The following is a 21,683-nucleotide window of genomic DNA, read 5'->3' as shown; positions in this document are numbered from 1 at the left end:
TTAGAGAGGTGGATTTTTAAAAGTAGAAGTTCAAATTGTTTGGGAACAGACCTGGATAGTAAAACAGAACTCTGCAGGCAATCTTTGCAGTAGATTGCAACACCGCCCCCTTTGGCCGTTCTATCTTGTCTGAAAATGTTGTAATTAGGGATGAAAATGTCAGAATTTTTGGTGGTCTTCCTAAGCCAGGATTCAGACACGGCTAAAACATCCGGGTTGGCAGAGTGTGCTAAAGCAGTGAACAAAACAAACTTAGGGAGGAGGCTTCTAATGTTAACATGCATGAAACCAAGGCTATTACGGTTACAGAAGTCATCAAAAGAGAGCGCCTGGGGAATAGGAGTGGAGCTAGGTACTGCAGGGCCTGGGTTCACCTCTACATCACCAGAGGAACAGAGGAGGAGTAGGATAAGGGTACGGCTAAAAGCTATGAGAATTGGTCGTCTAGAACGTCTAGAACAGAGAGTAAAAGGACGTTTCTGGGGGCGATAAAATAGCTTCAAGGAATAATGTACAGACAAAGGTATGGCAGGATGTGAATACAGTGGAGGTAAACCTAGGTATTGAGTGATGATGAGAGAGATATTGTCTCTAGAAACATCATTGAAACCAGGTGATGTCATCGCATATGTGGGTGGTGGAACTGAAAGGTTGGATATGGTATAGTGAACAGGGCTAGAGGCTCTACAGTGAAATAAGCCAATAAACACTAAACAGAACAGCAATGGACAAGGCATATTTACATTAAGGAGAGGCATGCTTAATCGAGTGATCATAAGGGTCCAGTGAGTAGAGGTTGGTTGGGGTCACGGCGATCCAGACAGCTGGCCGGGTAGATGGCTATCGGTAGCAAGATAGCATAGGATGGAAGTCTATTTTTTTTTAGACACCTCGTGCGTTTCCGTCGGTAGATTAGTGGGGTTCCGTGTAGTAGAGGGGATCAATCCAATTGGCAAAAAAGATATAGTGACCCAAGAAAAATTGTCCGATATACTTATTCAGATAGCAGCCGATAAGACAGCTAACGATTAGCGAGCCCCAGATGAGCGTTCAGGTAACGTTGCGACGGAGGTGCCAGTTGGATAACTCCCTCGGGCAGATAATGTCGGCAGTCAGTCGTGAAGGCCCGATGGGGCTCCGCATCTGCAGCAACAACAAAACAAAACAAAAAACGGGTCCGGATAGGTGACTGTAGCCCAGGAATGGCTGATGGAACTCCTCAGCTGGCTAGCTTCGGAATAATTTAAGTTTGCTCCGGGATCGACGTAAGCCAATAGTCACACGGTTTGCAGCTAGCTAGCTGCGAAATCAAGGTGCAAACGTCCAGAGCCTGCGGCTGAAATCCGGGGACACTGAGAAAAATAGGCCCGGTATGCTCCGGTCCGAGTCGCGTTGCACAAAAGTGCCGATAGATTATCGAGCTAAAGGAATAGCTGAAGACCACAAAACGTGGGCAGCTGAAACTCCAACGCTAGCCAGCAAACCGGCTAACTTCTGGGCAGCTTCAGATCAGCTACTGGCTAGCTTCTAGTTAGCTTCCGGCTAGCTTCTGGCTAGTTTCGGCCGGCTTCTGGTTAGCCTCTGGCTAGCTACCACTGTGGATTTTCAGATTTGAGGTAAATAATACTTTTTTTTGTAATTGGTGAGGCGGGTTGCAGGAAAGCTTTTGTAGTTGAGTTCTTGGATAATAAAATATATAAAGATATGCGAAGAAAGGTGTAAATATATATGTATACAGGACACGACAATACGAGGACAAAAAAAGACGTCTGAACTGCTATGCCATCTTGGAACGTAGATTGCAGTTCAATGCAGTTCAAGAAATAGAGTTAAGAAAATATTTACCAAATAAACTAAAGAAAATAATAATAAAAATAATAAAAATTGCTATTATAGATGGAGCATTTGTGTTAAGGCTCTTATGTTTTGCGTTTGCTAATTATGGAGAAACGTCACAGCATGGCATTAACGTGAGGCTCAAAGTATTACTGGAAATAATACTTTCCATGACACTTAAATACAGCACAGATAAAAAGAGGGAGATAACTTGAAATTATCAAGGTTTGTGTTACAATAATGTGAAGCACAAAATCCCAACAATCTTTTTTTATTTTATTCCTTAACTTCCTCCCAATCCCGGCTCCGGGAGAGCCCCCATCAGTAAAAAAGCTGACTAGCATAGCCTAGCATAGCGTCACAAGTAAATACTAGCATCTAAATATCATTAAATCACAAGTCCAAGACACCAGATGAAAGATACACATCTTGTGAATCCAGCCATCATTTCTGATTTTTAAAATGTTTTACAGGGAAGACACAATATGTAAATCTATTAGCTAACCACGTTAGCAAAAGACACAACTTTTTTTACTCCACCATTTTTTTCCTGCATAGGTAGCTATCACAAATTCGACCAAATAAAGATATAAATAGCCACTAACCAAGAAACAACTTCATCAGATGACAGTCTGATAACATATTTATTGTATAGCTTATGTTTTGTTAGAAAAATTTGCATATTTCAGGTATAAATCATAGTTTACCATTGCAGCCACCATCACAACGCTCACCAAAGCGACTAGAATAACTACAGAGAGCAACATGAATTACCTAAATACTCATCATAAAACATTTCTGAAAAATACACAGCGTACAGCAAATGAAAGACAAAGAACTTGTGAATCCAGCCAATATTTCAGATTTTTTAAGTGTTTTACAGCGAAAACACAATATAGCATTATATTAGCTTACTACAATAGCCAACCACACAACAGCATTGATTCAAGCCAAAAATAGCGATAACGTATAAACCAGCAAAAGATATTAATTTTTTCACTAACCTTCTCAAACTTCTTCAGATGACAGTCCTATAACATCATATTACACAATACATATAGAGTTTGTTCGAAAATTTGCATATTTAGCGGCACAAATCGTGTTTATACAATATGAATAGTAGCCAAAATGCAAACAAAATGTCGGGAGAAATCTTGGGAGAGGCACCTATTCTAATCGATAACTAATCATAAACTTGACTAAAAAATACAGGTTGGACAGCAAATGAAAGATACATTAGTTCTTAATGCAATCGCTGTGTTAGATTTTTTAAATTAACGTTACTACAACATACAGCGTGCGTTAAAGCGAGACCGCACCTAGATTAATGGCAGAATATGAGTTCTACATTTTTCAAAAGAACAACGAATTAACATCATATATAGTTCTTACTTTTTGATGAACTCCCATCAGAATCTTGGGCATGGTGTCCTTAGTCCAAAAGAATCGTTGCTTGGTTGTAGATTGTCCTCTTCAACGTTCGAATTAGCAGTAAACATTAGCCATGTGGCAAAGACGTGTCCGACTCACTAAAACGCAGTACAAATAAATATCCGAAAATCGCAATATACCGATATAAACTGATATAACTCGGTTTAATATAACAACCTTATGATGTCTTTAACACCTATATGAAATAAAAACAGAGCCGGATATATCTAAGAGCTATAAAGGGAGCTTTCTATAACGATAGCCAGAGGTCCTTCCTGCGTCAGAGCGAAGTGAACAAAGGCCGGACCCCACGTTCCCAGGCCATTTATAACCTCTCAGATCTGCCTAGAAACACCATTTCAATTCTCACTATTCGCTGACATCCAGGGGAAGGCGTATGCAGTGCATCTCAACCAATAGAAGACAGGCAAATTAATAAACTGACCTGAGAACAGCTTGCAGAATTCAGCATTCTCACATCCTCATAGGAAAAATGCTCCAACTCGAGTTCTGTTTTACTCACAGATATAATTCAAACGGTTTTAGAAACTAGAGAGTGTTTTCTATCCAATAGTAATAATAATATATATTGTATATTGTACGAGCAAGAATTGAGTACAAGGCAGTTTAATTTGGGAACGAAATTATTACAAAGTGCAAACAGCACCCCCTATTGAGAAGAAGTTTTAAGCTATCGACCAGGGCCTAGTTTCTCAGAAACATCTTAAAATCCCCTAGTCTATGGACGCACCGGCGCATCAATCTAAGTAACATAAAAAAAACTTGCCATCAAAATTCCTCAGTTTAGCTAGGGAGATTTTTTTTTGGTCTTAATTAATGGAATTATGGAGGTAGTTTTGCCTATCTAAACAAAGGGGTTAAATATGTGTAAAATAAATATGAATATATACACACATACAGTACCAGTCAAAAGTCTGGACACACCTGCTCATAACCAGGTTTTTTTTTTATTTCTACTATTTTCTACATTGTAGAATAACAGTGAAGCCATCAAAACTAGGAAGTAACACATATGGAATCAAGTAGTAACCAAAAAAGTGTTCAACAGATTCTTCAAATAGCCACCCTTTGCCTTGATGACAGCTTTGCACACACTTGGCATTCTCTCAACCAGCTTCATGAGGTAGTCACCTGGAATGCATTTCAATTAACAGGTGTACCTTGTTAAAAGTTAATTTATGGAATTTCATTCCTTCTTAATGCGTTTGAGCCAATCAGTTGTGATGTGACACGGTAGGGGTGGTATACAGAAGACAGCCCTATTTGGTAAAAGACCAAGTCCATATTATGGGAAGAACAGCTCAAATAAGCAAAGAGAAACAACAGTCCATCATTACTTGAAGACATGAAGGTCAGTCAATGCGAAACATTTTAAGAACTTTGAAAGTTTCTTCAATTGCAGTCGCAAAAACCATCAAGCCCTGTGATGAAACTGGCTCTCATGAGGACTGTCACAGGAAAGGAAGACCCAGTGTTACCTCTGCTGCAGAGGATAAGTTCATTAGAGTTAACAGCCTCAGATTGCTGCCCAAATAAATGCTTCACAGAGTTCAAGTAACAGACACATCTCAATATCAACTGTTCAGAGAAGACCGTGTGAATCAGCGAATCATGGTTGAATTGTTGCAAAGAAACCACTACTAAAGGACACCAATAATAAGAAGAGACTTGCTTGGGCCAAGAAACATGAGCAATGGACAATAGACCAGTGAAAATCTGTCCTTTGGTCTGATGAGTCCAAATTAGAGATTTTTGGTTCAAACCGCCATGTCTTTGTGCGACGCAGAGTAGGTGAACGGATGATCTCTGCATGTGTGTCCCACCATGAAGAATGGAGGAGGACGTGTGAATGGTGTGGGGGTGCTTTGCTTGTGACACTGTCTGTGATTTATTTAGAATTCAAGGCAAACTTAACCAGCATGGCTACCACAGCATTCTGCAGCGATACGCCATCCCATCTGGTTTGCACTTAGTGGGACTATAATTTGTTTTCAACAGGACAATGACGCAACACACCTCCAGGCTGTGTAAGGCATATTTGTCCAAGAAGGAGAGTGATGGAGTTATGCATCAGATGACCTGGCCTCCACAATCACCCAACCTCAACCCAATTGAGATGGTTTGGGATGAGTTGGACCGCAGAGTGAAGGAAAAGCAGTCAACAAGTGCTCAGTATATGTGGAAACTCCTTCAAGACTGTTGGAAAAGCATTCCAGGTGAAGCTGGTTGAGAGAATGCCAAGAGTGTGCAAAGCAGTCATCAAAGCAAAGGGTGTCTTCTTTGAAGAATCTAAAATATATTTGGATTTGTTTCACACTTTTTTTGGTCACTACATGATTCCGTATGTGTTATTTCATAGTTGTAGAAAATAGTTTAAAAAAAGAAAAACCCTTGAATGGGTAGGTGTGTCCAAACTTTTGACTGGTACTGTATATACCGTGCCTTCAGACATCATTCAGAAACCCTTGACTTATTACACATTCTGTTACGTTACAGCCTTATTCTAAAATGGATTAAATACAAATAATTCCTCAGCAATCTACACAAAATACCCCATAATGAGAAAGTAAAAACAGGTTTTTTATTTTTTTTGCAAATTTATAACAAATAGAAAACAGAAATACCTTATTGACGTAAGTATTCAGACCCTTTGCTATGAGACTCAAAATTGAGCTCAGGTGCATCCTGTTTCCATTGAGCATCGTTGAGATGTTTCTGCAACTTAAATGGAGTCCACCTGTGGTACATAATTTGGAAAGGCACAGACTTGTCTATTTAATGTCCCACAGTTGACAGTGCATGTCAAAGCAAAAACTAAGCCATGAGGTTGAAGGAATTGTCCGTAGAGCTCCGAGACAGGATTGTGTTGAGGAACAGATCTGGAGAAGGGTAAAAAAAAAAATCTCAGTCAATTTACACAGTAAAAAAAATTCAAACATTGAAGGTCCCCAAGAACACAGTGGCCACCATCATTCTTAAGTGGAAGAAGTTTGGAACCACCAAGACTCTTCCTAAAGCTGGCAGCCCGGCCAAACTGAGCAATCAGGGGAGAAGGGGCTTGGTCAGGGAGGTGACCAAGAACCCTATGGTCACTCTGACAGAGCTCTAGAGTTCCTTTGTGAAGATGGAAGGACAAGCATCTCTGCAGCACTCCACCAATCAGGCCTTTATGATAGAGTGACCAGACGGAAGCCACCCCTCAGTAAAAAGCACATGACAGTCCGCTTGGAGTTCGCCAAAAGGCACCTAAAGACTCTCAGACCATGAGAAACAAGATTCTCTAGTCTGATGAAACCAAGATTGAACTCTTTGGCCTGAATGCAAAGCGTCACGTCTGGAGGAAACCTGGCACCATCCCTATGGTGAAGCATGGTGGTGGCAGCATCATGATGTGGGGATGTTTTTCAGCGGCAGGGACTGGGAGACTAGTCGGGATCGAGTCAAAGATGAACGGAGCAAAGTACAGAGAGATCCTTGATGAAAACTTGCTCCAGACCTCTGACTCAAGCGAATGTTCACCTTCCAACAGGACAATGGCCCTAAGCATACAGCAAAGACAACACAGGAGTCAAGGACAGTCTCCAAATGTCCTTGAGTGGCCCAGCAAGAGCCCGGACTTGAACCCAATCGAACATCTCTGGAGAGACCTGAAAATAGCCGTGCAGCATCGATACCCATCCAACCTGACAGAGCTTGAGAGGATCTGCAGAGAAGAATGGGGGAAACTCCCCAAATACAGGTGTGCCAAGCTTGTGGCGTCATACCCAAGAAGACTTTGTCATTATGGGGTATTGTGTGTCGATTGATGAGGGGGAAAAAATATTGAATACATTTTAGAATAAGGCTGTAACCTAAAACAAATTGGAAAAAGTGAAGGGGTCTGAATACTTTCCGAAGGCACTGTTTTTGCTTTGTCATTTTGCTTTGTCATCTATATATACAGGACAGACAGTTTACTGTCTTTTTGGCCATTTCTGAATGTGTTATTCAATGCGTTTCCATGGGCTATAGTAGTAAAGGCCAAATTCAATATTTGATTGAATATTTGTTTTATAGTAAATGATCTATGGTATGACCATCTTAAAACAATTCCATATGTCAGCTTAGAACCCTCCCACTCCTTAGACTTTAAGAGGTTAAGGAGAGATTAAACGCCAATGTTCCACTTTACCAATGACTGCCATTCTGAAGGACAAACCGGTTAGCTTACATTCTTATTGCGGGCAATGTCACGTCAGTGTCTGGCGAGTCTGGCCTCTGAGGTCTGCAGTGTCTGTTTGGGCAGCGCCAGGGAGACCGGTTGACTGAGGGCCGACGTTATGCATATTAATCACTTCCCAATGATTTCTCTCACATTGGATTCAGTCTCTCACATTTAATAATGCTGCCTACATAGCCTGTCTCTCTGCTCAGGGGCCTCTATGGTGCATGCATTGGCCTCCTGGGCCGAACCACAAACAGTGTCAGTGAGTCCTCTGCTCACCGTAGAGTACTTACTCGTACCAGGGAGGGAGATTCTATAGGGGGTTGCTGAGGGGGACATGGGAGAATTGATTCATTTCATTTGAAGAGAGATGAGCTCTCCTTGGGTTGTCTGTTCACCTAAACTAGCACACTGTCCTCTAGTCCTTCCCTAGCCCTCAACAGATTGCTTGGTACGCAAATTATTATTTGTACATAGAAATAGATTATTTTTCTATGGATTTGTAGACATAGAAATATCTGGGTATGAAAAGGCTACTTTTACCAGTGCTAAGAATGGACTGTGTTGAATGCTTAAAAGTAGAGTACTCAAAACATTCACAGATGAAGAATTGACCTCCAACAGTCTAAAAAAGACATGCACTAAAGACATGTCTAGGAGCTGTATACAAACCCTCAATTTCAAGTCTAGACTGGTCTTTTGTTGTGAAATAATGTGTGGAATATATAAGTGAAATGGGTGTATAAATGATTGTTTTATATGGTCGCATTTTTCAGTAAAGAAATGTAACAAAGAAAAAATATAGCCTACAACTATTTTATCCTTTATTTTACTAGGCAAGTCAGCTAAGAACAAATTCTTATTTACAATGACGGCCTATTGTGCGCCGCCCTATGGGACTCCCAATCACTGCCAGATGTGATACAGCCTGGATTCAAACCAGGGACTATAGTGACGCCTCTTGCACTGAGATGCAGTGCCTTAGACCGCTGAGCAACTTGGGAGCCATATTAAAAGCACTATTAAAAGGAAAAATCCTGCACTTTTAATACATGAAGTAGTAGAGTTAGACTTACCATTACTGATCCTGTATTATACCATGCTATATTAGATCTCCACAGAGAATACACAATAACATGATTACTAGACTCTAATTAAAATATATTGCCAATTCAGGTTGCTCTCCCATACTGCATTGTGTTAGTCAAGGTAGAATAGGAAAACATTACCACAAAAAAACACTTTCTTCTTTTTGAAACCTTTGCTAGATGTCATTGCCCATCAGGACACTTCAAAATGACTTTGAAACATTATATTTCTCGAGTATACTGTGGGATGTTAGGCTGCGTGTATATGTTCTTCATACCAGACTTTAAACAGTGAACTTCATGGCCCAATTAAAAGGGGACCATGAATTAAATTAACATCCTAAAGGTCCATAACTCCATGAGAACGTAACAGCAAGGCCTTACAACTTTATTTCATTACATGCACCATTGAACCCAGTTTAATGTGTTGAGAGAACACATCGAAAGTGCTTAAAAAAGTGCAGTTGAAAATATGCCCCGATTCATTTTAAAAGACACGAATGCTGAGGCGGTCAAAGCTGTAATCTCACTAAGCTGAGCTGCTCATATATAAAAGCTGGGCTCTAAGCTGGAGCACTGTAGGTTTCAACTGCACACAGGATATCAATGCTAAAACTACCCAAACACAACTGACGAGGCTAACAATCCCTGAGGAAAATTGCATCTGAAGTCAACTGAAACTAATTTGATTTCAGAAAATTGGTTAAACCTGTATTAAATAAACACTTGATAAAATATGGTTAACAGATAACAGCTTCTGGTGCATAAAAATGAAAACTGTATTGTTTTACTAAGATCTGGGAAAAAGTAATTAATTCCTCACTTTCCCTACTGTAATACAAATCAGTCAACCTTGTAGAAAGTGTGATGACAATCTACATTTTGTGCTGTACAGAATACATATTCTAATCTATAGTACACCTAACTTTTAGAGAATTAAATGTTCTTCCTTTCCATTTTTCTGGTATTGTCATGTGGAGCAACTTGAGTCAGACTTTTGTAAGCCTCAGTTTTGGTGACACTATAGTGTTCACGTTATGTCCGTAATGTGTGTTTGTTTTTTGCCATCTAGGACTGGTCTATTATTATTGATCTCTCTCTCTATATATATATATATATACATATCAATATATATACAGTTGAAGTCAGAAGTTTACATAGTCTTAGGTTGGAGTCATTGAAACTCGTTTTTCAACCACTACACACATTTCTTGTTAACAAACTATAGTTTTGGCAAGTCGGTTAGGACATCTACTTTGTGCATGACAAGTAATTTTCCCAACAATTGTTTACAGACAGATTTCACCGTATCACAATTCCAGTGGGTCAGAAGTTTACATACACTAAGTTGACTGTGCCTATAAACAGCTTGGAAAATTCCAGAAAATTATGTCTTGGCTATAGAAGCCTCTGATAGGCTAATTGACATAATTTGAGTCAATTGGAGGTGTATCTGTGGATGTATTTCAAGGCCTACCTTCAAACGCAGTGCCTCTTTGCTTGACATCATGGGGAAATCAAAAGAAATCAGCCAAGACCTAAGAAAAAGACATCACCGGCAACAACGTCGCCTATGGGCACAAACCCACCGTCGCTGGACCAGACAGGACTAGCAAAAAGTGCTCTTCACTGACGAGTCGCGGTTTTGTCTCACCAGGGTTGATGGTCGGATTCGCGTTTATCGTCGAAGGAATGAGCGTTACACCGAGGCCTGTACTCTGGAGCGGGATCGATTTGGAGGTGGAGGGTCCGTCATGGTCTGGGGCAGTGTGTCACAGCATCATCGGACTGAGCTTGTTGTCATTGCAGGCAATCTCAACACTGTGCGTTACAGGGAAGACATCCTCCTCCCTCATGTGGTACCCTTCCTGCAGGCTCATCCTGACATGACCCTCCAGCATGACAATGCCACCAGCCATACTGCTCATTCTGTGCTTGATTTCCTGCAAGACATGAATGTCAGTGTTCTGCCATGGCCAGCGAAGAGCCCGGATCTCAATCCCATTGAGCACGCCTGGGACCTGTTGGATCGGAGGGTGAGGGCTAGGGCCATTCCTCCCAGAAATGTCCGGGAACTTGCAGGTGCCTTGGTGGAAGAGTGAGGTAACATCTCACAGCAAGAACTGGCAAATCTGGTGCAGTCCATGAGGATGAGATACTGACTGTTACTTTTGATTTTTACCCCCCTTTGTTCAGGGACACATTATTCCATTTCTGTTAGTCACATGTCTGTGGAACTTGTTTAGTTTATGTCTCAGTTGTTGAATCTTGTTATGTTCATACAAATATTTACACATGTTAAGTTAGCTGAAAATAAACACAGTTGACAGTGAGAGGACGTTTCTTTATTTGCTGAGTTTATATCTATATCTAAATGTCAATAAGACCACCAGGTTAAATTAGATTAATTAATACAAAGTAAATCATGTCGATGGGATTGTCTGAACATATTAGTGACAACTGCAGTGAGCTGATGTTGCATTGTGTCATGGGTTAACAACAGAGGTTTGAGAGGGTGTTGTGTTCTGGGCCAAACCTACCTGACTGATGTCGCTGGGTGAGACCTTATAAGACCGCAGCTTCTGCTTCAGCAGCTCTGGGTCACTGCGTCGGAATGGACACCCTGCAACCACCATGTCATAGAGTGAGACGGGATAGGGAGAGAGAGGGGGTGGGGGTTGGACAGGGGGAGAGAGAGAGAAATTACAACTGAGGGAATGGCAGATTCACAAGACCTGCTAAAATAATATTATCAATAACATGAACCATGGTTTATGTCAGATGAACATCGTAACAGAGGGACCAGTTCCTATGCCAGGACAATAGTATTTTTGCATGCATCAAATTATTAGACATTGAAATCAAAACACTGCCTTGCATTTGCTATGACTGGGTTCATAGGAAAACTCTATTGCATGCAAACATAACCCTTTTCAAGCAGCACGTCTCCAGGCCCATGCCTCACAGTGCTGGTCGCCTTGGCTGGGTGGGTTTGACAAAATCACCTTCATGCAACTGTAGGGGGTGTAGTCTGTGCGCTTGCCTTCCTTCCCAAACATGTGGCAGATGCTGTAGGCATATGCTTTGTCAAACTAGAACGCAAAAGATTGAGAGAGAGAGAGAGAGAGAGAGAGAGAGCGAGCGAGGTGTGAGAAAAGTGTGTGAGAGAGAGGTGTGAGAAAAGTGTGAGAGAGCAAGAAAGAGAGATGTGAGAGAGATGTGAGAGAAAGAGAGAGGTGTGAGAAAAGTGTGAGAGTTAGAGAGAGAGCGAGGAAGCGAGAGAGAGAGATGTGAGACATGGGGTTGTAGTGAAAAAGGGATCAGGAACAGCGCGACGGGAGGTTGGGGGTGAAAACAGAGACGTTGTCGTACATCATGTCGGTGGTGGCAGGGTGTTTTCCACCATGAAAAATCGAGCTATTAGAGGGAAACTGCGGTAGAGGTATCACCAAACTCAAGACAGCTGTGACTGGATTATGGATAATGTGGCCCATTTCCTCCCTCCGTCTCTTTCCCCCGTTCCGGGCTGCACACCTCTTCGCATACATGCTGTGATCTGTCACTCACCCCTAGGAATGAAGGCGGACAAGTGTCGACATTTGTCAGATGCGTTAACATGAAGGAGACCGATTGGAATTAGTAAAAACGCCAATCACACAGCCACATACTGTACACTACAGACAACCTATTGTTGGAAAGTCCCCACTGAATTGTGAACCCATTGTTGTGGCAGATTACACAATCAAAAGAATCAACCCTTGTAGAAAAAAGGCACATAGACCTATATTGCCACTATGCGGCTAGCTCATGAAATTCAGGGTTTCTATTGCAACTTCAATGGATTATGATGAGTATAATTAGAGAGCCCAGAGAAGCACTTTCAACAGTGAAGGCAGAGCCTCTAAACCATCCGATTCTCATCTTTGCATTCCATAGCCACAGCTCTCGTCTCTGCAGACAGACCTACTGTCCATGCCGCCGCCTCCGCCTCCGGTCCTGCTCCAAAATATATGGCGTGTGCTTAAGAAACCATTACACTGTTTGAGTTCGATGGGGGTCACTGCATTCAATCTCAGCGGTGAACTCAATTTACCAATCATATGTACTCCTGTAGCTGCTCAAAAGGGAAATACAGCCTCCCCCTGATGGTAAAATCAACAGTGGGCTGTGGAAGAGCGAGAAAACATTAATCACAATTGTACTCATCATAATCCATTAAAGTTGTAATAAAACCCCTGAACTTGACAAGGTGACTAGCTACATAGTGGCAATATAAGGAGTAATAAAACTACTCACCGATCATATATTAATTATATGGTGCTTTTAAGGATTTAGGAAGCCATTTCCAGTTTAAAGATCACAGCCTACTGTATTAAAATCGTTCTAGGAGCTCTGTCGGTGCATAGACATTTGTGTATAAGTTTCCTCCATTACGACTTAACTGCAATTCATGCATATTCATGAGTGACAGTGCACAATGAAGAGTTTTACACTGATCTTTGAACATCGAGAACAGATTAAGGATCTTTGACAGGTACATACTGTATACGAAACCACACAAACACACTGAGAAGTTGATAACTTTGATTGAAAGGTCACAAGCCACTAGTAAGTAGCCTAACATCTGTACTTTGTCAATTCCCATGGTGGCTTCCAGATATCTACAGGTAGGGCTGGGACCTCACGATATGATAACACCCCCCCTTTTTTGACACAGAACAGCCTCAATTCGTTGGGGGCATGGACTCTACAATGTGTTGAAAGTGTTCCACAGGGACGCTGGCTGATGTTGAATCCAGTGCTTCCCACGGTTGTGTCAAGTTGGCTGGATGTCCTTTGGGTGGTGGACAATACTTGATGCACATGGGAAATACAGTGCATTCTCAGACCCCTTCCCCGTTTCTACATTTTGTTACGTTACAGCCTTATTCTAAAATTGATTAAATTAAATGTTTTCCCTCAATCTACACGCAATACCCCATAATGACTTAGCAAAAAGTGGAATTTAGAAATGTTTGCAAATTTATTCAAAATAAAAAACAAAAATACCTTATTTACATAAGTATTCAGACCCTTTGCTATGAGACTCGAAATTTAGCTCAGGTGCATCCTGTTTCCGATGACCATACTTGAGATGTTTCTACAACTTGATTGGACTCCACCTGTGGTAAATTCAATTGATTGGACATCATTTACAAGATGGCGCCGACAGAGATGGTCGCTTTGCTTCGAGTCCTTAGGAAACTATGCAGCATTTCGTTTTTTTATGTATTATTACTCACATTACATACATTATTACAGCCGGGAAGAACTATTGGATATAAGAGCAACATCAACTTACCAACACTACCAACACTTTTCCGAAGCGGATCCTCTGTTTGGATCACCACCCAGGACAATGGGTCTAATCCCAGAAGCCGACACAAAACAAAGGCATATTCAATCACTCCCTATCCCAGTCTGCTGTCCCCACATGCTTCAAGATGGCCACCATTGTTCCTGTACCCAAGAAAGCAAAGATAACTGAACTAAATGACTACCGCCCTGTAGCACTCACTTCTGTCATCATGAAGTGCTTTGAGAGACTAGTCAAGGATCATATCACCTCCACCTTACCGGCCACCATAGACCCACTTCAATTGGCATACCGCCCCAACAGGTCCACAGACGATGCAATCGCCATCACACTGCACACTCCCATCAGGACAAGAGGAAAACCTATGTAAGAATGCTGTTCATTGACCACTGTTCAGCATTCAACACCATAGTACCCTCCAAGCTCATCACCAAGCTGGAGGCCCTGGGTCTCAACCCCACCCTGTGCAATTGGGTCCTGGACTTTGACGGGCCACCCCCAGGTGGTGAAGGTAGGAAACAACATCTCCACTTCGCTGACCCTCAACGCTGGGGCCCCACAAGGGTGCGTGCTCAGCCACCTCCTGTACTCCCTGTTCACCCACAACTGTGTGGCCATGCACGCCTCCAACTCAATCATCAAGTTTGCAGACGACACAACAGTAGTCGGCTTGATTAACAACAATAATGAGACAGCCTACAGGGAGGAGGTGAGGGCCCTCTGAGTGTGGTGTCAGGAAAACAACCTCTCACTCAACGTCAACAAAATAAGATGATCGTGGACTTCAGGAAACAGCAGAGGGAGCACCCCCCTATCCACATCGAAAGGACAGCAGTGGAGAAGGTGGAAAGTTAAGTTCCTCGGCGTACATAACAGTCAAACTGAAATGGTCCACCTACACAGACATTATGGTGAAGAATGCGCAACAGCGCCTCTTCAACATCAGGAGGCTTAAGAAATTTGGCTTGTCACCCAAAACCCTGAAACTTTTACAGATGAACAATCGAGACCATCATGTCAGGCTGTATCAGCCTGGTAGGCAACTGCACCGCCTGCAACCGACCAGGCTCTCCAGAGGGTGGTGCGGTCTGCACAACGCATCACCGGGGGCAAACTACCTGACCTCCATGACACATACAGCACCCGATGTCACAGGAAGGCCAAAGAGATCATCAAGGACAACAACCACCCGAGCCACTGCCTGTTCACACCGCTACCATCCAGAAGGCGAGGTCAGTGCAAGTGCATCAAAGCTGGGACCGAGAGACTGACAAACCAGCTTCTATCTCAAGGCCATCAATCTGCTAAACAGCAATCACTAACTCAGAGAGGCTGCTGCCTACATTAAGACCCAGTCACTGGCCACTTTAATAAATGGATCACTAGTCACTTTAAACAATGCCACTTTAAATAATGCCACGATAATAATGTTTACATATCTTACATTACTCATATCATATGTACAGTATATACTGTATTTTATACCATCTATTGCACCTTGCCTATGCAGCTCGGCCATCGCTCATCCATATATTTATTTGTACATATTCTCATTCACCCCTTTAGATTTATGTGTATTAGGTAGCTATTGGGAAATTGTTAGATTACTTTTTAGATATTACTGCACTGTCGGAACTAGAATCACAAGCATTTTGCTACACTCGCATCTGCTAACCATGTGTATGTGACCAATAAAATGTGATTTGATTTAGAAAAGCACACGCCGGTCTACATAATGTCCAAGGCAAAAACCAAGGCATGAAGTCGAAGGAATTGTCTGTAGAGCTCCGAGACAGGATTGTGTCGAGGCACAGATTTGGGGAAGGGTAACCAAAACATTTCTGGAGCATTGAAGGTCCCCAAGAACACAGTGGCCTCCATCATTCTTAAATGGAAGAAGTTTGGAACCACCAAGACTCTTCCTAGAGCTGGTTAGCCAGGCAAACTGAGCTATCGTGGGAGAAGGGCCTTGGTCAGAGAGGTGACCAAGAACCCGATGGTCAGTCTGACAGAGCTCCAAAGTTCCTCTGTGGAGATGGGAAAACCTTCCAGAAGGACAACCATCTCTGCATCACTCCACCAATCAGGCCTTTATGGTAGAGTGGCCAGACGGAAGCCACTCCTTAGTAAAAAGGCACATGACAGCCCACTTGGAGTTTGCCAAAAGGCACCTAAAGGACTCTCAGAATCAAGATTATCTGGTCTGATGAAACCAAGATTGAACTCTTTGGTCTGAATGCCAAGCGTCACATCTGGAGGAAACCTGCCACCATCCCTACGGTGAAACATGGTGGTATCATGCAATGGGGATGTTTTTCAGTGGCAGGGACTGGGAAACTAGTCAGGATCGAGGGAAAGATGAAGGGAGCAAAGTACAGCGCGCTCAGGACCTCAGACAGGGGCGAAGGATCACCTTCCAACCAGACAACGACCCTAAGCACACAGCCAAGACAACGCAGAGGGTGTTGTGTGAAGATTGAGGAGGAAAAACATTAATTTAATACATTTTAGACTAAAGCTGTAACGTAACAAAATGTGAAGAAAGGGAAGGGGTCTGAATACTCTCCGAATGCACTGTAGATGTCTTTTTCCCCTCATCAACTAAATCCATTTTAGATTAAGACTGTAACGTAATGTCACAATCCATGTTTCAATTGTCTCAAGGCTTAAAAACACTTCTTTAACCTGTCTCCTCCCCTTCATCTACACTGATTGAAGTAGATTTAGCAGGTGACATCAAGAAGGAACAACAGCTTTCACCTGTATTCACTTGGTCAGTCTCATGGATAGAGCAGGTGTTCTTAATGTTTTGTACACTCAGTGTATGTCTGCTGCAGAGAGACAAAAGAGAGCAGGAGAAAATATATTTGGATAATTCTTGGAAATAAGTGCTGATAACATGTTGGCTCTATAAAAAGAAGATGGAGAACAAGCTATAGGATGAAAATATTGTCCAAAATAATAATCGCGATATGTAACTATCGACCCCCCCCCCCCCGCCAACCTACTGGTCCATTCAGTCATAAGAGCTTCTCACAAGAAGCTTAGCTCCAAGGACAACAATGGCATTAGCTAAATGAAGCCAGTCTAATTATACAGAGGCGTAGCTATTGAGTGTCAGAAATGGCAGCCATTCATCCATTCAGTGTTCCACTGAAAGGCTGCCGCACACAAAGCCTGTCACTCTTCCACTGCATACCCCACTTACTTTTAGAACACTAACTAATTACTGTAATAATGTCAACTAGTTCCAATGTAATGTATGCAAATGCTCATTGGCGGAAGTGCATTGTTATTTCATGACTGAGCTCGAAAGATTCCAGCTGAAATAAATAGGCAGCAAGCTCTTATTTGTAATTTCAAGCTTTTCTTTTTGGAAGGTTATTTCAAGACATCAAATCCTGAGACCTGCTCTTCTTTCCTATGTTTGAATGCAACATGTAGGTTAGTTGTAGTGAGACTGATCAAAAGACACGTCTTGACTCTAAACTGTAATCATAACTGAAAAGCTAGCCAATCCAACGATGAATCACAATGTGAACATTTGTCCATTTCAAAATCATTCATCGACAAAACTAATTCATTCAATACCAAAAATGCCTCATAAGCATACCACCAAAAACAACAAAAAAACAAATGCAGTCAAACAATGAGGCTCTCATTTCAGAGCCTTATAAAACATCCCCAAGGGAAACTGTTCCTAAGAAGTTGGCTTCAATATGACAAAAGGGAGAAAATACATGCAAGTCATATTAGCGTGAAGCTGGTTTAACTTGATTTCAATTTAATCCCAAACAATCCTCTACCCATTTTACTGAGGAGATGTTGACATAGCTATTGGTAAATGCCGTGTCTACCCTGGGGGCTTACTGTACAGCCTGTTAGTTAATGCAGTGTCTACCCTGGAGGCTTACTGTACAGCCTGTTAGTTAATGCAGTGTCTGACCTGGAGGCTTACTGTACAGGCTGTTAGTTAATGCAGTGTCTGACCTGGGTGCTTACTGTACAGCCTGTTAGTTAATGCAGTGTCTACCATGGAGGCTTACTGTACAGCCTGTTAGTTAATGCAGTGTCTGACCTGGGGGCTTACTGTACAGCCTGTTAGTTAATGCAGTGTCTACCCTGGAGGCTTACTGTACAGCCTGTTAGTTAATGCAGTGTCTGACCTGGGTGCTTACTGTACAGCCTGTTAGTTAATGCAGTGTCTACCCTGGAGGCTTACTGTACAGCCTGTTAGTTAATGCAGTGTCTACCCTGGAGGCTTACTGTACAGCCTGTTAGTTAATGCAGTGTCTACCCTGGGGGCTTACTGTACAGCATGTTAGTTAATGCAGTGTCTGACCTGGGTGCTTACTGTACAGCCTGTTAGTTAATGCAGTGTCTACCCTGGAGGCTTACTGTACAGCCTGTTAGTTAATGCAGTGTCTACCCTGGAGGCTTACTGTACAGCCTGTTAGTTAATGCAGTGTCTACCCTGGAGGCTTACTGTACAGCCTGTTAGTTAATGCAGTGTCTACCATGGAGGCTTACTGTACAGCCTGTTAGTTAATGCAGTGTCTGACCTGGGGGCTTACTGTACAGCCTGTTAGTTAATGCAGTGTCTACCCTGGAGGCTTACTGTACAGCCTGTTAGTTAATGCAGTGTCTGACCTGGGTGCTTACTGTACAGCCTGTTAGTTAATGCAGTGTCTACCCTGGAGGCTTACTGTACAGCCTGTTAGTTAATGCAGTGTCTACCCTGGAGGCTTACTGTACAGCCTGTTAGTTAATGCAGTGTCTACCCTGGGGGCTTACTGTACAGCATGTTAGTTAATGCAGTGTCTGACCTGGAGGCTTACTGTACAGCCTGTTAGTTAATGCAGTGTCTACCCTGGAGGCTTACTGTACAGCATGTTAGTTAATGCAGTGTCTACCCTGGGGGCTTACTGTACAGCCTGTTAGTTAATTTAGTGTCTACCCTGGAGGCTTACTGTACAGCCTGTTATTTAATGCAGTGTCTACCCTGGAGGCTTACTGTACAGCCTGTTAGTTAATGCAGTGTCTGACCTGGGGGCTTACTGTACAGCCTGTTAGTTAATGCAGTGTCTACCCTGGAGGCTTACTGTACAGCCTGTTAGTTAATGCAGTGTCTACCATGGAGGCTTACTGTACAGCCTGTTAGTTAATGCAGTGTCTGACCTGGGGGCTTACTGTACAGCCTGTTAGTTAATGCAGTGTCTACCCTGGGTGCTTACTGTACAGCCTGTTAGTTAATGCAGTGTCTACCATGGAGGCTTACTGTACAGCCTGTTAGTTAATGCAGTGTCTACCCTGGAGGCTTACTGTACAGCCTGTTAGTTAATGCAGTGTCTACCCTGGAGGCTTACTGTACAGCCTGTTAGTTAATGCAGTGTCTACCCTGGGGGCTTACTGTACAGCATGTTAGTTAATGCAGTGTCTACCCTGGGGGCTTACTGTACAGCCTGTTAGTTAATGCAGTGTCTGACCTGGAGGCTTACTGTACAGCCTGTTAGTTAATGCAGTGTCTACCCTGGAGGCTTACTGTACAGCCTGTTAGTTAATTTAGTGTCTACCATGGAGGCTTACTGTACAGCCTGTTAGTTAATGCAGTGTCTACCCTGGGTGCTTACTGTACAGCCTGTTAGTTAATGCAGTGTCTACCCTGGAGGCTTACTGTACAGCCTGTTAGTTAATGCAGTGTCTACCCTGGAGGCTTACTGTACAACCTGTTAGTTAATGCAGTGTCTACCCTGGGGGCTTACTGTACAGCATGTTAGTTAATGCAGTGTCTACCCTGGGGGCTTACTGTACAGCCTGTTAGTTAATGCAGTGTCTACCCTGGGGGCTTATTGTACAGGCTGTTAGTTAATGCAGTGTCTGACCTGGAGGCTTACTGTACAGCCTGTTAGTTAATGCAGTGTCTACCCTGGGGGCTTACTGTACAGCCTGTTATTTAATGCAGTGTCTACCCTGGAGGCTTACTGTACAGCCTGTTATTTAATGCAGTGTCTACCCTGGAGGCTTACTGTACAGCCTGTTAGTTAATGCAGTGTCTACCCTGGGGGCTTACTGTACAGCCTGTTAGTTAATGCAGTGTCTGACCTGGAGGCTTACTGTACAGCCTGTTAGTTAATGCAGTGTCTACCCTGGGGGCTTACTGTACAGCCTGTTAGTTAATTTAATGTCTACCCTGGAGGCTTACTGTACAGCCTGTTATTTAATGCAGTGTCTACCCTGGAGGCTTACTGTACAGCCTGTTAGTTAATTTAGTGTCTACCATGGAGGCTTACTGTACAGCCTGTTAGTTAATGCAGTGTCTACCATGGAGGCTTACTGTACAGCCTGTTAGTTAATGCAGTGTCTACCCTGGGTGCTTACTGTACAGCATGTTAGTTAATGCAGTGTCTACCATGGAGGCTTACTGTACAGCATGTTAGTTAATGCAGTGTCTGACCTGGAGGCTTACTGTACAGCCTGTTAGTTAATGCAGTGTCTACCCTGGGTGCTTACTGTACAGCCTGTTAGTTAATGCAGTGTCTACCCTGGAGGCTTACTGTACAGCCTGTTAGTTAATGCAGTGTCTACCATGGAGGCTTACTGTACAGCCTGTTAGTTAATGCAGTGTCTACCCTGGGTGCTTACTGTACAGCCTGTTAGTTAATGCAGTGTCTACCCTGGAGGCTTACTGTACAACCTGTTAGTTAATGCAGTGTCTACCCTGGGGGCTTACTGTACAGCATGTTAGTTAATGCAGTGTCTACCATGGGGGCTTATTGTACAGGCTGTTAGTTAATGCAGTGTCTGACCTGGAGGCTTACTGTACAGCCTGTTAGTTAATGCAGTGTCTACCCTGGGGGCTTACTGTACAGCATGTTAGTTAATGCAGTGTCTACCCTGGAGGCTTACTGTACAGCCTGTTAGTTAATGCAGTGTCTACCCTGGGGGCTTACTGTACAGCATGTTAGTTAATGCAGTGTCTACCCTGGGTGCTTACTGTACAGCCTGTTAGTTAATGCAGTGTCTGACCTGGAGGCTTACTGTACAGCATGTTAGTTAATGCAGTGTCTACCATGGAGGCTTACTGTACAGCCTGTTATTTAATGCAGTGTCTACCCTGGAGGCTTACTGTACAGCCTGTTATTTAATGCAGTGTCTACCCTGGAGGCTTACTGTACAGCCTGTTAGTTAATGCAGTGTCTGACCTGGAGGCTTACTGTACAGCCTGTTAGTTAATGCAGTGTCTGACCTGGAGGCTTACTGTACAGCCTGTTAGTTAATGCAGTGTCTGACCTGGGGGCTTACTGTACAGCATGTTAGTTAATGCAGTGTCTGACCTGGAGGCTTACTGTACAGCATGTTAGTTAATGCAGTGTCTACCCTGGGGGCTTACTGTACAGCCTGTTAGTTAATGCAGTGTCTACCATGGAGGCTTACTGTACAGCCTGTTAGTTAATGCAGTGTCTACCATGGAGGCTTACTGTACAGCATGTTAGTTAATGCAGTGTCTGACCTGGGGGCTTACTGTACAGCATGTTAGTTAATGCAGTGTCTACCCTGGGTGCTTACTGTACAGCCTGTTAGTTAATGCAGTGTCTGACCTGGGGGCTTACTGTACAGCCTGTTAGTTAATGCAGTGTCTACCATGGAGGCTTACTGTACAGCCTGTTAGTTAATGCAGTGTCTACCCTGGAGGCTTACTGTACAGCCTGTTAGTTAATGCAGTGTCTACCATGGAGGCTTACTGTAC

The 21,683-nt window shown here is 42.9% G+C and overlaps 1 pseudogene; it reads right to left on the bottom strand.

Annotated features, from left to right (window-relative positions):
- Nucleotides 1-21,683, bottom strand: part of LOC120029394 — a 114,373-nt pseudogene that overhangs the window by 6,053 nt on the left and 86,637 nt on the right.

The sequence above is a fragment of the Salvelinus namaycush genome, chromosome 35, assembly GCF_016432855.1.
Source record: "Salvelinus namaycush isolate Seneca chromosome 35, SaNama_1.0, whole genome shotgun sequence".
Taxonomy (NCBI): Eukaryota; Metazoa; Chordata; class Actinopteri; order Salmoniformes; family Salmonidae; genus Salvelinus; species Salvelinus namaycush.
The sequence above is the reverse complement of the archived record's forward strand: the minus strand, read 5'-3'. Positions and strand labels throughout refer to the sequence as shown.